The sequence below is a fragment of the Lissotriton helveticus genome, chromosome 6, assembly GCF_964261635.1.
Source record: "Lissotriton helveticus chromosome 6, aLisHel1.1, whole genome shotgun sequence".
In the NCBI taxonomy this organism is placed as follows: domain Eukaryota; kingdom Metazoa; phylum Chordata; class Amphibia; order Caudata; family Salamandridae; genus Lissotriton; species Lissotriton helveticus.
This window is the reverse complement of record NC_136067.1, coordinates 740,549,300-740,564,628: the sequence shown is the minus strand read 5'-3', so window position 1 is coordinate 740,564,628 and position 15,329 is coordinate 740,549,300. Positions and strand designations below refer to the sequence as shown.

Genomic DNA, 15,329 nt, shown 5'->3' with positions numbered 1-15,329 from the left:
TATGGAAGCCAAAATATATGCAAAGATTATTTCAAACAGATTGGAAGCCTGTAGTCCTAATCTAATTCATAACTCACAAACTGGCTTTGTCAAAGGCCATCTCGCAAGGGATAACATCTGTACCTTCTGCCATGTCATAGAAAATGCTCGTTTATCAACACTTCCTTCAGCTGCAATTGCTCTTGACGTGGAAGAGGCATTTGATAAGGTTTATTGGCCTTTTCTTCCTTCCATTTTGGAAGCTCATAATCTAGGTTCCCCTTTTACTAACATGATCTTAGCGAATCATGATGTATACAAATTCTAAGGCATACATTAGAATTTATGGCTCTACTTCTTCTTTCTTTGACCTACACTAAGGTATGAGACAGGGGTACCCCTTGTCTCCCCTACTTTTCTTACTTTCTATTGATCTTCTACTTAGACTTCTTGATTCCAAACCTATCATGAAAAGTCTTCAATTTGGTCATCTTACATTTAAGATGGCTGCATATGCAGATAATCTCCTCATATTCTCTGAGGATATAAAATTGGCTATCCCATCGATAATTTGTATTATCCAGGATTTTTCGAAGGTCTCTGGGTATACAGTGAATAAAGATAAAACCGAAGTATTCCCTCTTAATCCCGTCTGTTTTCCCACCCAATTGTGCGTTTCAGGCCTGAAGTGGCAGTCCTCTCGCCTTAAATATTTGGGTATCTGGTTCTTTAAAGACCTAACGGAAACAGTTTCCTTCAATGAATCTTATATACTCATCAAAGTTAAAGATCTACTTAATAATTGGTCTGCCAAATTCATTTTCTGGTGGGTAAGACTGCATTCCCTCAAGATGATGATCACCCCAATAGTTTATTTGTTATCCTCAATGATACCTCTAAGACTCTCAGCCAGATTTTTTCATGAACTTAACAAACTTACCTCTAGGTTTTTTTGAAATGACAAACGAGCAGGGACCTTGTTAGAATTTCTAAGGAAGCCAGTTGCACTGGGTGGTTGGAACTTCCTGCACTGGTACCTTTACCAAACAACCTTTCTAATGTCTCAAGGGGCGGTTTGGTTTTCCCCAGATTCACTTTCCTCTCCTCCTTGGATACGTATTGAATGTTCTATTTGTCACCCCTATAGTCTGTTGCCCTTCATCTTGATGACAAAATTAGTCCCCTCTCATTCACATCATATTCTTTCGGATACAGTATCCATTTGTTTGTTTTTTGTTTTTTAGTTTTATATAGCGCGAACTAGACCCAAGACATCAGGTATCAGAGCGCTTTACATGAACACCAGTTTCGTTACAGATGGACACATTCATTTTTGTTCGGCACGTGAGAGATCAAGGGATTTGCAATGAATCACAGTATGTTGAGCATTGTTGCCGGGACTCGAACCCGGTCCCCCAGCTTAGAGGTCGCCCGCTCTAGCCATAAGGCTACATCCTCATCCTCTGCTATAAAGGCTATTGACAAGCGGCTTGAGAGCTGTTTCAATAATTCTAGGAGTGCATCTCTTTGGTTTAACCCTAAATTTGCCTTTTATTTGATCCCATCCGATCTACTGTTTAGGCTTGTAAATGCATTAAGACTATTCAGGACCTTTATGATATTAATGATGATCGGTTTTCTTTTGCAGCTCTTGCCACAAAATATGATCTTACTAGGAAAGACTTTTATAGCTTTTTGAAGGTTCCAATTTTCTAAACATTCGTTTTTATTTAATCTTCTAACCCTTTAGCTCCAGACGGGGCTTGTAGCGTTCCAAGCTTGCAAATTCTTATGAACCCGCAAGCCCCACAATATTCATCTATTTATACAACATGGTCCAAACACTTTGATAAAGGGGTTTATTAACATCATTTTCAGAATAACTGGCTTCTGATTGGGAATCTCTCTCTACGCAATAAAATTCCTCCGTCCCTTATCCAATCCAAAATTTTTATAATGCATTTGCTACATTGGACAACTGCTTGGTTATACAAATTGAAGCTAAGGGATAATAATAGGTGCTGGAGTTGTGATTTGGAACCAGGAGCACATCAACACATCCTTTGACTGTACGCTATTATTGTTGGGCTTCTATACAGAAGCACACAACAAGTATCTTTAATGTTCCTATTGCCTTATCCTTCCCTATGGTAATATTGGGCCCCTGGGCCTCAACTGTTCCTCTACCTTTAGTCAAGACTGACATGTCACTACTGGACATACTTTTGTCTACTGCAATCAAAGTAATACTCACAGAATGGAAGTCCTTTCAACACCTTTCTTTTCACACTTGGTGGACCTGGGTATCCTATCTTTGTAGCGGTCACACGCTGCATGTAGTCTGGCGATCTTTGGACAATTATGTTCAATACTGCGCTTAGGACTCTGGGGCATACACCTCTAATACTGGAACCATTTTAAGATTTTTTTGTGCTTGTTTTTCTATTTCTTTTTGTATTTTTACTTTTGAAGCAGCTGTTCCACTGGCGCACCCCTACCGCTCCCTCCCTATCTTTCCCCCTTTCTCTCTTTGTTTTTTCCCTTGTCTAACTATTACGTTATAATTCATGATACATGGCTTGTTCCCTTCCTTTCCCTACACAATATTTTCTGAGGTTTTTTGGAGTATAAATGCTACTTTTACTTATGTACCATTTTTTCATACTTTTTACAGAGACATGTAGTATTTTGCCTTTTATTGTTGCCATCCGACTTTTGTTTATATCTGCTTTTGTATGTTCCCTTATACGTTTTGTATATGTACCGATTTGTTTAACCTGTATCACTAATTCCATTTATTAATTGGATTTCCCTTTTGTTTAAACTTTATCACATACTTTGAACAGTAGTTATTGCCTGAAACATTCTAATTGTCTGTCCAGTCCTGATTGTTCCATTTCTGGTGATAGTGGTTGTTTTTGCTGCTCTTTTTTAAATTCACTAGATGCTAACTAATGTCCTCAATTTCCTGCCATCGAAAGGTGCCTGAGATACCTACTACCAGTGTGTTACAACAATTAGCCAAGAGATCAGCTGTACAACAGACTAGATTCCATAGTCTTGGATTATGCTGAGTAAATAAATTGTGAATGATTTTTAAAACCAGGCCAGTCAAACTGAGGGACTACCAATGAGCGCACTCCTGGCACACCGTGCATATGGGATTTATGGTATTGAAATAGGGGACAATATTCACATATGTAGAATGATATGCAAACCTGTTTATGTTGCAGCAAATGATCGATGCCTTTTTTGATAATCAGTCTATCATGGAAAGAAAGGACACGAGTCGTGGATATAATTGTTGTAAATCACCCTTCAACTCCTCAGTTTGTGATATCAGCTTAGGGAATGTGGTGACGTCTAGAAGAAACACAGTTCCTCAGTAGTCTGCTAAGGCCGCTGTCGCACAGTCTTTTCGTTCCTTTTAAGTTTTGATCTAATTTCCTGCTTCTTGGCTAATCCAGATATGAAAATATCCCTCAGGCTGTAGTTCATGGAGAATGCATCACTTTCATACATGGCACCCTGAGGGGCTCTGCCAAATTGATAAGGCTGTGCACCAGCTGATTGCTTATTTCACACTGTGGTGACTTTCAGTTTTTCCTGGAATGAAAATTCTTTATATCCTGGTTTCTGTCCTAGAGTGCTCGCCAAAGAGAAGCAATTTATTATGGAAATGTGACGAGAAAGAAATATAAATATATCGCAATGACCTTTGAAATTTTACAGGTATAAAAAATCATGGCTGGAAGCAAGCAGGATTGTAGTTGTAACGGAAATATTAAAAAAAAGATAAGTGACTCACACCTATCTAACGTGATTTAGCACCTTGTCTTTGGATGAACACTGGAAACCTTTTAATTCTGGCCAAGCATTTTTCACAGTTCGGGTTTTCACCTTTCTGTTAGAGGCTCTGAACCGTAAAGGCACTTAACATTTATTGCGTTTTCATTATCTAAATACAAAAATAAAACAGCATATGTAAGGGACAGTCCAAGAAAATGGGTGCTACACTGATCGAAAATAACCCTTTATTAGAAAATAAAATATATGAAAGCGTTGTAGACTTGGGGTCAGAGGTGCGACCATTCCGTTTTGCGAGTGATAAATTGTGTGTTTTTGCAACTCGCAAAACGGAATGTACTATTGTGTCTCAGACACATTTAGCATTTCCCAATGAGGTCTTAAATGACCTGCCGCATCAATATTCATGAGGCAAATTGCAATTTCCGACCCATTGGAATGAGCTACAATCACAGGGATTGTGGCCTGCTGGGGACAGCCGGCCACCATGACTCTGTTTGCTTTTTAAATAAAGCAACGTTTTGTTTCCAAATGCAGCCCGTTTTCATTAAAGGAAAACAGGATGTGTTTAAAAGAAAAAAAAGATACATTTTCTTTTCATTTTGTAAGGTCTGGCAGTAGTCTGTGGGACCACTGCCTGCTCTCGAAAAATATTTTCGGTGCCAAACACAAAGATGAAGTGGTCCCTTGGGGACCCTTTCTAGTTTGCGACTGGTTTACCACCAAATTTAAATTGTTGTAACTGTGATTGATTAGCGATCGTATTTGTAATCGCAAAACAATCGTACTCCTTTTTGGAGCCGAATCATGCAGCGCAATGTGGACGGCTTATGAACAAGCGAGTACAATGCCTGATCCTAACAGATGTACCGACTTGGTTTAACAGGGTCCCTTTCACCCTGGGCCGTCAGGTGGGTATCCATGGGGCCCCCATTTCCATGCATGCGCAGTGTGGCAGTCACCAGGGTGTACGATTTCCCCCACCCACCCCTTTTTCATCATCATCAAAAGTACTTTATTCGATTCACAGAATCATCAAAGCATGATTAAAATACTAAAAACATTATTAAATAAAATACATATAGTGCATTGATCCTCATAATATTTACAGTTAGGAGCAGCAAAATTATTATGTAACAGTGTGCTACATTTACACAGTTGGAAATCTTCAATTGATTTTGTCTCAGAAGTTTATATTCCCTATGTACAGTTTTTTAGCATTAAGTTCCATAAAGTGGAAAGTGCAAATTTCCTCGTCCTTACTAAAAGCACTTATAATAAATTGATCATCATATTATTTACAATATACGCTGGTACAATCTTATGGCATATGCTACATTTACACAATTGAGAATCTTCGGATAAATTTGTGGCGAAAATTTTAGTCACCCTATTTGATTTTTAACAATATGTTACACAAAGTGGCAAGTGCAAGTGCAAATTTGCATTTGCCACCCCATTTTTGCAATGAGACCCTGTGTACATGTTCGGTACACAGGCTCCCATTCAGTTCAATAGGAGTCCGACCCAACTGAGTCCGACACTATACGGACACATCGTAATCGCTCGGTCGGACTACAGGAGCTTGATTCATTTGAAAAGCTCTCTGGAACCGAATCGTTTGGAGGGCTTTCCTAACGAGATGGTAAAGGGCCCATATGTATGGATTTTCTACACAGATGGCATTGTGGCCATCATTTGCAATTATGCAGCATGTATACGATTTCTAGTTTTGTAAGTGGGGTTTTTACTGTTAAATGTCTCATTGGCTGGCCTTTCCTCAATTTAAGCACTTTAATCTTGCACAGTGACTCTTTATAGTTATCATTTTAGCTGCTAGTATCCGTTATTTACTTGGATCAAGCAGCACATACAATTGATACAAAATTATTAATTAGAACATGTGTACAGGTTTACTCTTGTACAACATTAGCTTTTATGGCTTGCACTTGACCGCTTAGATAGATCTACAGTGCTACTATTATGTGTATTGCGCACATGACACTTTAGATGGACTGACATTGCTGCGATAATGTATATACTGCTTTATTGTGATATATACACTAACATGATCCCTTATGTTTCATCATTGCTTTCTATACAATTTGTTACATCACGATTATCAAAAACAGTGTGCACTTTATCAGGGAATGTGACATGTGTTATCAATATCCAGAAACTAGATAATACGAATGTTCCCTTTTCTAAAACGTACAATGTATATATAGAGTTTGATATATCTTTGTGATATTCTTGTTGAGATTGTTCTTGTGTTTAATGATGATATGTTTATCTTATACTGTGTCTGGAGGTTTATGCTGCTAATGCAAGATGTCACTCAGGGGTGGCTCTCTATGTGCTGAAGGTTGCAGCCTAGCTATGGCATAAAGGGAGCAGTGCAATGAATGAAGGACTGTTTGTAAATCACTCTGGAGAAGGGAAACGGATTGCCCAGTTGAAGGCATAAGCCTCACTCATGTTTGCCTGGCGACTTTATGGTTTTACACTCCAATGAACTGGTGCAGCTGCCTCTGTGATGAAATTTCTCAGGATACGCTGATATCAAGGCTTTATACTTACCTGCGAAATACTTACACTTGCGGTGTAAAGGTTAAGAAAAGCCCCGTAAAGACATATGTATTGTTAAGCCTGTGCTGTAAAGGCATGCCTGGTAATCAATTTGGTGATAAATATCATTTTATAATTAAATGGAAAAAAAGAAGACAATATAATGTGTAAAGAAGGAGGCACAAAAAGAAATGATGTGGATGTTTCTTGCATTTGATGCTATTTGTGGCGGAGGACGTTCAAAAATACAGTGTCTTGCTTGTACTTCACCAAAGACAGCCATTTATGGGTATCAGTTGACTCATATTAATACTGAAACAAAATAGAATCCCTCAGGAGAAAGGTTTTTCAGTTTATTTTTGTAAGGAAATGCTTGTTGTCCATTGAAACAATGGAACTCCAATGTCAGCAAATGTCCCAGTTTCAGGCACCTCCTGTAAAGATAAGCATCTAACCTTTCAGACCAGATAGAAAAAAAGTTGTGTTCTTTAATCTTGGTTTTCCAAACATCCACAGCTCTTCTGGCACTCTTCTAGGGGGCACATACCATGGATTTCATGTCTCTGAACAAAATTCAAATGTCCAGCTCCAAATGAGCCTGTTATCTTTCTCCAGCATACTACAATACACTATGTTTCTTGGACCAGTGTTCCACATTCCATTCAGTGGGTGCATGTCGGCTGTTTTTGCTTTCCTGGAGCAGTTCAGTCTTTTGCCAATGGGTTGGCAGAAGACCTGTTTCCCTCCACGCCTTTTAGAGTACATGATAGAGGTGCAGATAGCGCAGTTCTCAGTCCTCTCCAAGGCAGGCAGGAATGGCTTTCAATATCAGCCTTGTTCTCTTTTTCTTTTTTAAATTCTTTTTATTGCCGTGTATTCGAACAACAATAATACAGAATACAATGTAAAGGCATCTTCTGACTCACCTTGATTTACATTTAGCATTTTAAGGTAGTGAATTAATAATCCCCATAGAGGGGTAACCAATTTGCTCCACCCCCTACTCTCTTACAGCCCACTATAGCCCTGCCAGTTCCCCTAGATCTTTTCCCATTTGCTCGGGCATCATTTGCGCAAAATAATTGTATTCTCTGCTTGCCTACTATTCTGTTATTCTTGTCTCCTTTAAGTTCAAGCATGTTAGATTATGGATTATTAGTTGGGAGAAAGCTCCCACCAACGTAGAATACATTGCATATGTATGTAAAACATAGTTTCAATGAAAAAATACTGGACTTAACTCCTGGTCGCAATGCCACAAAGCAGTATCCCTTTTCCCAGAGAAATGTGTGTTAACAGTACCAAAACGAAATCTAAGACAAAAAGCAAATTATTAAACATCCCAAACAACTGTGGTATAAACAAGTCAAATGTAACATTAAAATAACCAAGTACCACCATTTACACAAAGAGGATCAGGAGATATGAATCTTTGAAAAAATGCCAAAAACATCCATAGGGGCAATACAATTCTAGTAGTCAGTTGTAAATCATTATGTATTACCAAATGAGCCACCATTGCCAGATCTGACACCACTTATGAAAAGCTGTATTTAGCACTGTTCTGGCTCAAAGAGTGTGTCAGAGAAGGGGTAAATTCAGTTACCTTTCTGACTGCTATATCCTAAGGCTTCCAATCATCTTGGTACTTTAGAGAGACTACAGCCATAGATCCATCAGGAAGACATATCCCTCTACAACTGCTTGTACAGGGAAAGGTTTTGTCCCTTTGATATGCAGAAACCTCCTTCACAGCTTCACTCTTTTCCCAAGTGGGCAGTGGATTTCTCTCTCTCTCTCTTACTTCCTTAGAAGTACTGCAAATAAGTCCTAATTTCTTAAAGGATTTACACCAACCTCCTTCTCATTCCTAAAGTGCCCACACCACTAGGGACAGTTTACTGATTAGAGCGGTGGGGCCAGGTGTGGGGGAATTTCCATAAATGACGAGGGAAAAATAAGCAGCTGCATGGGACCATGTCACAAATAGTTTGTCATTCAAAAATATACATACTCAAAATGCGGTGCTTCAAAATGCAGGTTTTATATGTGCTCAAGTGTGTAACAAACTGCCTTAAGGGCACCACTCCATTGTTATTGTAAATCGGAGATTCTGAGTCTGGCTTAACTCAGCATTAAAGTAAATTAAAAGTATCTTGACCTAGCTTAGTAGGAGAACTCCATCAAATTCATCAGTACTCTATCAAATTGAAGGTATAATGATGGATGATTTAAATTCTGTGGTTATTTTGAAGGGTAATTTGAATGTCCAAATATTATCAAACTTATTTGGAATCAGCAGTAGCAGTGAAGATCACTATCAGGCTATTGCACTTCCCAATCATGGATCCTATAATCAAGGACCAGGTGAAACAGGATATTAAGGATCAATCTTGCACTGGGAAATGTTTGTCTAGTGACGATCTAACTTCAAAACCCCACAGTGGTGTGAGGGTTTAGATCCCTATGCATTTTGTAACTTTCTTTTCTGCCATTTATGAGTTCTTTTGAAGTTATGAAACAATGATATGGCAGTCACGATGTCCGTCTAGATTTGAAATAAGACCTTTGAGTATCATTTGAGTCAGATTTTGTTTTTATTGTTTACAGGTTCAGAAAGGGGACTATCTAGTGGTGTATTGAAGAAGTGGAAAGAATAGGTATGAGGTGTCCTCCTCTTTTTTCAGATGGAAAATGTTGAAAGGGATGAAATTTGGGTAGGCTTATTGACAATGTTGTCTTAATAGGATCAAAGAGGGAACCAGGCTTAATAGACATTAAGTAAAAAGATTAGGCAAACATATTACTGACAAATATAAAATAATAAATTAGAAGGTGACGCAACATTAAGATATAGAGCAAAAGAATATTTGTGTTGAATTGATTACTCAAAAATTAAATGTTGTGCATTCGCTAAATACCTAAAGAGTATGAAAGACGATAAATAAACAAACTCTGAAGAGAAGTAAACTTTAGTGTTTGGATGACAATCCACTGTAGACAGCAGAAACATATTATTAATATAGTCCTATGTTTTCACTGAAGATTAAATTGTCAGATCATACCAGTAAGTAAGTTCCGAAGGTGACTTTTATCTATAAAAGTATTTTAAGTGTTTTTACAAAATGGGCAAATAGAGATGGCATGTTGTAAAACATGCTGGTGAGACCAATATTCCACCCTTTAGATGTCAGAATATCAAGCTTAAATACTAACCCAAAATGTTGTGGAGGTAAGTATATGTAAGTGAGTATATAATCTTTAATCCACACCTATGTACCTTGAAGAGATATGTCATCAAGGTGCACAGACTTGGAGCAACGTTTAGTTAAGCTATGCTTACAATATATTTATCATCACATTTGCAGTAGTCAGTATTTTGCTTATGATATTATAGTTTCAAAATATTTAAAATAATATACGTAGTATCCCATTCCTCCATTACTTTGATGCATTTCTGAATGTGTTAGTGTGGGGCTGATCAAATGGCTAACTGCTGTGGAAGGCAAGTTTTGGGAAGAAAATACTGTCAATATACCAAACAGTTTCAATAAAAGCTATGCAATTGTATATTAGCATGCCTGGATTTTGATTTTAATTGTATGCCCAACTGATTAGAATGTGGTATTACTTGTATAATGCCCTGAAAAACTCTTTAAAGCATCACTTTCACACTAAATTTTCCTTTTTTTGCAGTCAGAATGTTCAATTTCATTGTGTAGTAATGAAGATTTTTATTAGATTTCCCATCACAAAAGAGGAGATTTAGTCTTTTTCATCTAAATTATTTAGGAAATATCATCTTAGAATTTTGATGAAGATTTGCAGTTTTGAATAAAATAGAATAAATTGTATAAATAAGAGAATTAGTTTATTAGCTGTGGTCCAATAATCCAAAAATGCAATATTTCTAGGGGCAATTTCTCCTAACCTTATAAGAAGGAATATACGTGACATATGCTCTTTGAAAGGCAGTTATTTACAATCAAGTTAGCTATGGTATTTTATATAAACCAAAATGATTAAATATGTATTATCTTTTTGCATTTTTTAAACACATTTTTAAATATACAATGTACACAATAGATGCTTTTTAAACATATGACTTTGAATTTGATTTTCTTGAAGCACAATTCACATTTATGTGAAAATGTGAAAATTATTATACACCAATAGCTTGTTTCCCCTTTACTATACTAAGGCCTAGATTTTGATGTCGGTTGGAAAGCCTCCGACCTGCGATTGGAAGCTTTCCGACTGACATCTTTGATTTCAATTCCGACCGTTGGTCAGAATTGAAACAGACCGGCCATTCCGGCTGGCTTCCGACAGGATCAAGGAGTCTGTCGGCCAGTCCGAACCGGCACGTAATCCCTTAACCGCATCAATGCGGCGGCTTTTCCCGCTGTACGTGGCAATTTTGAAATTACCGCGTTACATGATGAGCTCAGCTCGTCATGAGCGCACGGCAGGTTACGCTCATGACGAGCTGAGCTCGTCATCAGCCCCGAAGGGGTTAAGGATAGTACTTCCTCCATTAGGATTAGAATATCAATATCTGACAGGCTTTTGATGCTGGGCTTACTGACATGAAAAGCCAATCAGAAAGTGACTTTGGGGGCCCCTAGTAGGGCTCCCTGCAATAGTGGCCTCCAGTCGGGGGGCACATATGGTGCCTCCTGTCAATCCTGCGAGGTGCCTGCCACACAGTGCAGAAGTTAACAAAAACTCCCAATTCAAGCATTCCATCCATCACCTTGTTGTTTTTGCATTTGCCACCCTACATGTGCCAGGTAGGCCCAAACGTTGGTCCAGGCTCACTGTGCCACTGGAATCAAGCTAGCCTGGCTGCTGAGATGATGATAGCCCGGTCCCAGCATACTTCTTTCCAGTCCATGGCAGACCTGGCCTAGTAGTTCGGGTGGACTCTTCCCAAGGGGAGAAGGGTCGAGACTGATTTGCATATGGTTGGGTCCAAACTGAGGTGGCATGGTGGGCAAAAAAATAATTGATTGGGATGTGGCCCAAGCAATTGCCAGTGGCTATGATTAATTTAAGCATTCTGTTCATCACATTGTTGTTTTTGCATTTGCTGCCGTAAGTGGAAAAGGTTCAGTGTGCCATTGGATTCAAGCTAGCCTGGCTGATGAGGGGTGACATCCCTGTAACCATGTTTCTGGTCCAGGGAGGACCTGGTCTGGCAGTTCTGGCTGGACTTTTCCCATGGGGGGAAGGGTCAAGACTGATTTGCATATGGCTGGGGTGGCATGGGTGGCAAAAAAACTATTGATTGGGATAGGGCCCAAGCAATTGCCAGTGGCTGAGATTAATTCAAGCATTCTATCTATCAAGTTGTTGTTTTTGCATGTGCTGCCATAAGTGCACATGGGATGGCCAGATGTGGTCCTGTGCTGATTGTGCCACTGGATTCAAGCTAGACTGGCTGATGAGGGGTGACATCCCCGTAACCTTGTTTCTGGTCCAGGGAGGACCTGGTCTGGCAGTTCTGGCTGGATTATTCCCATGGGGGCAGGGCCAAGACTGACTTGCATATGGCTGGGTCCAAACTGGGGTGCCATGGTGGGCAATATAATTGATGGATTGGGATGCAGCTCAAGCGATTGCCAGTAACTGAAATTAGTTTAATCATTCCATCCATCATCTTGTTGTTTTGTTTTGCATGTGCGTCCCTACGTGCACCGAGTATGCCCAGATCTGAGTCCCTGGCTCACTGGGCCACTCGATTCAAGCTAGCCTGGCTGATGAGGGGTGATACTCCGAAACAAGTCCCAGGATGCCTGTTTCCGTTCCAGGGATGACCTGGGCTGGCAGTTCGAGCTTGACTGTTCCCATGGGGATCAGGGTCAACACTGATTTGCATATGGCTGGGTCCAAACTGGGGTGGCATGGTGGGCAAAAAAACAATGGAATGGGATGTGGCCCCAAGCGATTGTCAGTAGTTGAGATTAGTTAAAGCATTCCATCCATCACCTTCTCGATTTTACTTTTAGAAAGTGGTCATTTCTCTCCTCTTACTGCTCTGTTTGCCTGCAGTCTATCCCAAAACACATCTGAGGTGGGTGACAGCTTCGCTTTGTTCATTCCCTCTAGACAGCCACAAACACAGGGAGGGTATGTGAGACAGAGAACTCATGTGCATTGATCTGCATTCTGATAGCTCTTCCTGGGTAAGAAGAGAGGGGGAGCGTACACCTACACCTGAATAGGCACTGGTGTATTTCCCACACAAAGTCCTGCTTTATGACTCTAAGCACTATATTTTGAGTTAATCTTTAAAAAATCATAACTCCGGTTCTGCTTATTGGATATTTGTTATTGTGGTCTTGATTTACTCCTAAAAATGTTCTTAAACTGAGTAGAGTATTTGTGTGGTGTTTTCATGGGAAACAAACTTTACAACACATTCATTACAACACACTACCTTTACAACGCAGTTGTTACAACGCAACTGCCTTCACATCGCATGCCATTACAATGCATGCGATAACAACACATGTCACTACAACGCATGCCATTACAATGCTTACCATTACAACGCATGCCAATACAACGCATTCTAAGGTAAGTAATGGGGATTCGTTAGTTGTAGGGTGGGTATGGGTTTTGTGGTACATGGGGATATTATTTTTACCCCTACACTATCCGACAATTACCCTACTGTTGCAGTCACTGGAGTGTGAATAGTCATTTATAACCCTAAACTATACAACACTTACCCCACTGTTGCCCCAAAAGTATTATGCATTGTAATGGTATGCGTTGTAATGGTAGTTAAAAAAAATTGTGTTGTAATGCCATGCGTTGTAAAATCATGCGTTGTAATGGTAGTTGCGATGTAAAACCCTCATTGTAAAGGCCTGCGTTGTAATTGTCTGTGATGTAACGTCATATATTCGTTTTCATTGTGTTACTGTGTTTGTGTGTGTTTTACACAAATACTTTATACATTGCCTCTTCAGATAAGCCTTAATGCTCTGTACCACGCTACCAGAGGGTGAGAACAGGTTATTTTTTAGTGTGTATCTAGCTTACCCTGACTAGAGTGGTGGTTCCTTCTTGGACAGGGTGCATACCTCTGCCAATCAGTAACCTCATTTCTACCAATCAAGATTCATTTTGTTTCAAGAAATTGTTTTTAAAACAATGTTGCTTCCATTATGTTATGGTAATCCAGTTCCTACTTAGGATGTGTTAGTTTTGCAGTTACAAAATTCTTGGGTGTCTTGGTCTATAACATGTTTGATAGAGAACTAACTTTCTCTTCCATTCTTTTTCTTTTAGGAATTAATCTCTCAACCTATGCAGAACCTGGAAGAACTGCTGATAGCAGGCCCAACGAGGCAGACTGCAAACTGGACATCAAATAGGTAAGCCACGAACATGCTTCTCAAAGTTGATGGATGCAAGGTCTGAATAACTGGAAAGGACCAATGATGTTACCTCATTGCAGAGCGCTTTCACAAGGTCTGGCATTTATTAAATAACAGTGTCATACCCCATCCTGGCCAATCATTCTGTCGAGCCATTTGGTTTACAGGGTATATTTTCATAACCTCGAGAGATACATAAGCTGGTGTTTGAAACAAAGAACAGCAAGGACATGCAGGCAAATGAACACCGTACAACACAAAGCATATACAATAAACTAGGGCAATGGGCAAAGAACTCCTCTCAAGAGATGTATATGCAATACATTTAGACTGTTGGGTTACTCTTCGATAAAAGGTTTACATCCATAGCATTAACATTTCAAGAAATTTTTAGTGTTGTTTAACATTTCTGTAGTGTAGCTGGCTCAAATGGCCAGTGGAAGAGCATTCCAGTGCTTGTGTCCAAGAAGGCACAACGTCAAAATTCTGGACGGTGCACAGGGTACTTTAGGCAGGGGTAGGATATCTTAGCTGGACCATTCCATCAACCTCAGTTCCACTGCGTGTCAATCACTTGCGGAATCTAGATATCTAGAATACATGTGGTCTTTTCTGTGTGGTGGTGGATGGGGGATTCCTTTCTTGCTTTACTTATGAACTGTATGTTCTCTCCTTTATGTTTGTTATTTTTTTCCATTAAATTATTCTCATTTTGTTTACCATTATGTTTTTTTTTAGCTATCTTGACATTTTATTGCTTAGTTACACTTGGTAGGATTCCCTTTCTGCTTATACTGGGCTTTCCATTGTGAGCTATGGTTAGCCTAATTCAACCTTTTGTGCCTTTGAGGAAACTTTGGTTAAGGCAGTATGGAAGCTCAGCTATCTGTGCTATGAAAGTGACTATCCCCGTAACATACTGATACATTTCCCTACAGTTAGTTACACATTGTTTTTATTAATCAGAAAAAAAGTGCCATTTTGTTCTGAAAACTGCTGTAGTTTGATTTATTGTATACAATGGGTTAGTGTGGTTTAATAGTGATATTGTATACAGATTGTTTTGCTTCAGTGTGCCATAGGAACTCATGCTTGGGCACGCTTAGTTTCCAGTCAACATCCAGTGAAAATATAGAGGAATTCAGTTGTAGGGAACATTTCTGTGTACAATGGCACATTTCTGCAGAGCTTTTCTCTGGAAGTTTTCTTTTGTTGCACTTTTCTGAACACTGTTTCAACAACTAAATATTGTATGCAGAACAACCTTGTAAATATTAAGTATTGATATGCGCAACATAAATTGTCGCAATCCAGGATTTCCAGCAGTGTTTTGTCAAAGTGAACAACTGTCCGGTGTTGCAAATATATCCATATACCTTAACTAAAATGACAAAACATTCCACAACATTGCACAATCCTATACACAGTTATCAAATCTTGTTTGAGAGTGATGACTTTTTTAGTTGAGGAACTTGCAACACACAGCCTGCCTTGCAGAGGGGTGTTTGGGCTGTATTACACAGAGTGAGCAATGAAAGTGCTAATTTAAGCCTGTTCTCTGTCAGTTTGGGGCTGACTGGTGTC

At 39.3% G+C, this 15,329-nt stretch overlaps 1 protein-coding gene across 1 annotated transcript in view; it reads left to right on the top strand.

Annotated features, from left to right (window-relative positions):
- Nucleotides 1-15,329, top strand: part of FUT9 (fucosyltransferase 9) — a 675,803-nt gene that overhangs the window by 183,554 nt on the left and 476,920 nt on the right. Inside the window, exon 2 of the mRNA XM_078646847.1 lies at nucleotides 13,657-13,742. The gene's annotated coding sequence lies outside the window, so the exon portion shown is untranslated. The remainder of the gene's footprint in view (nucleotides 1-13,656; nucleotides 13,743-15,329) is intronic.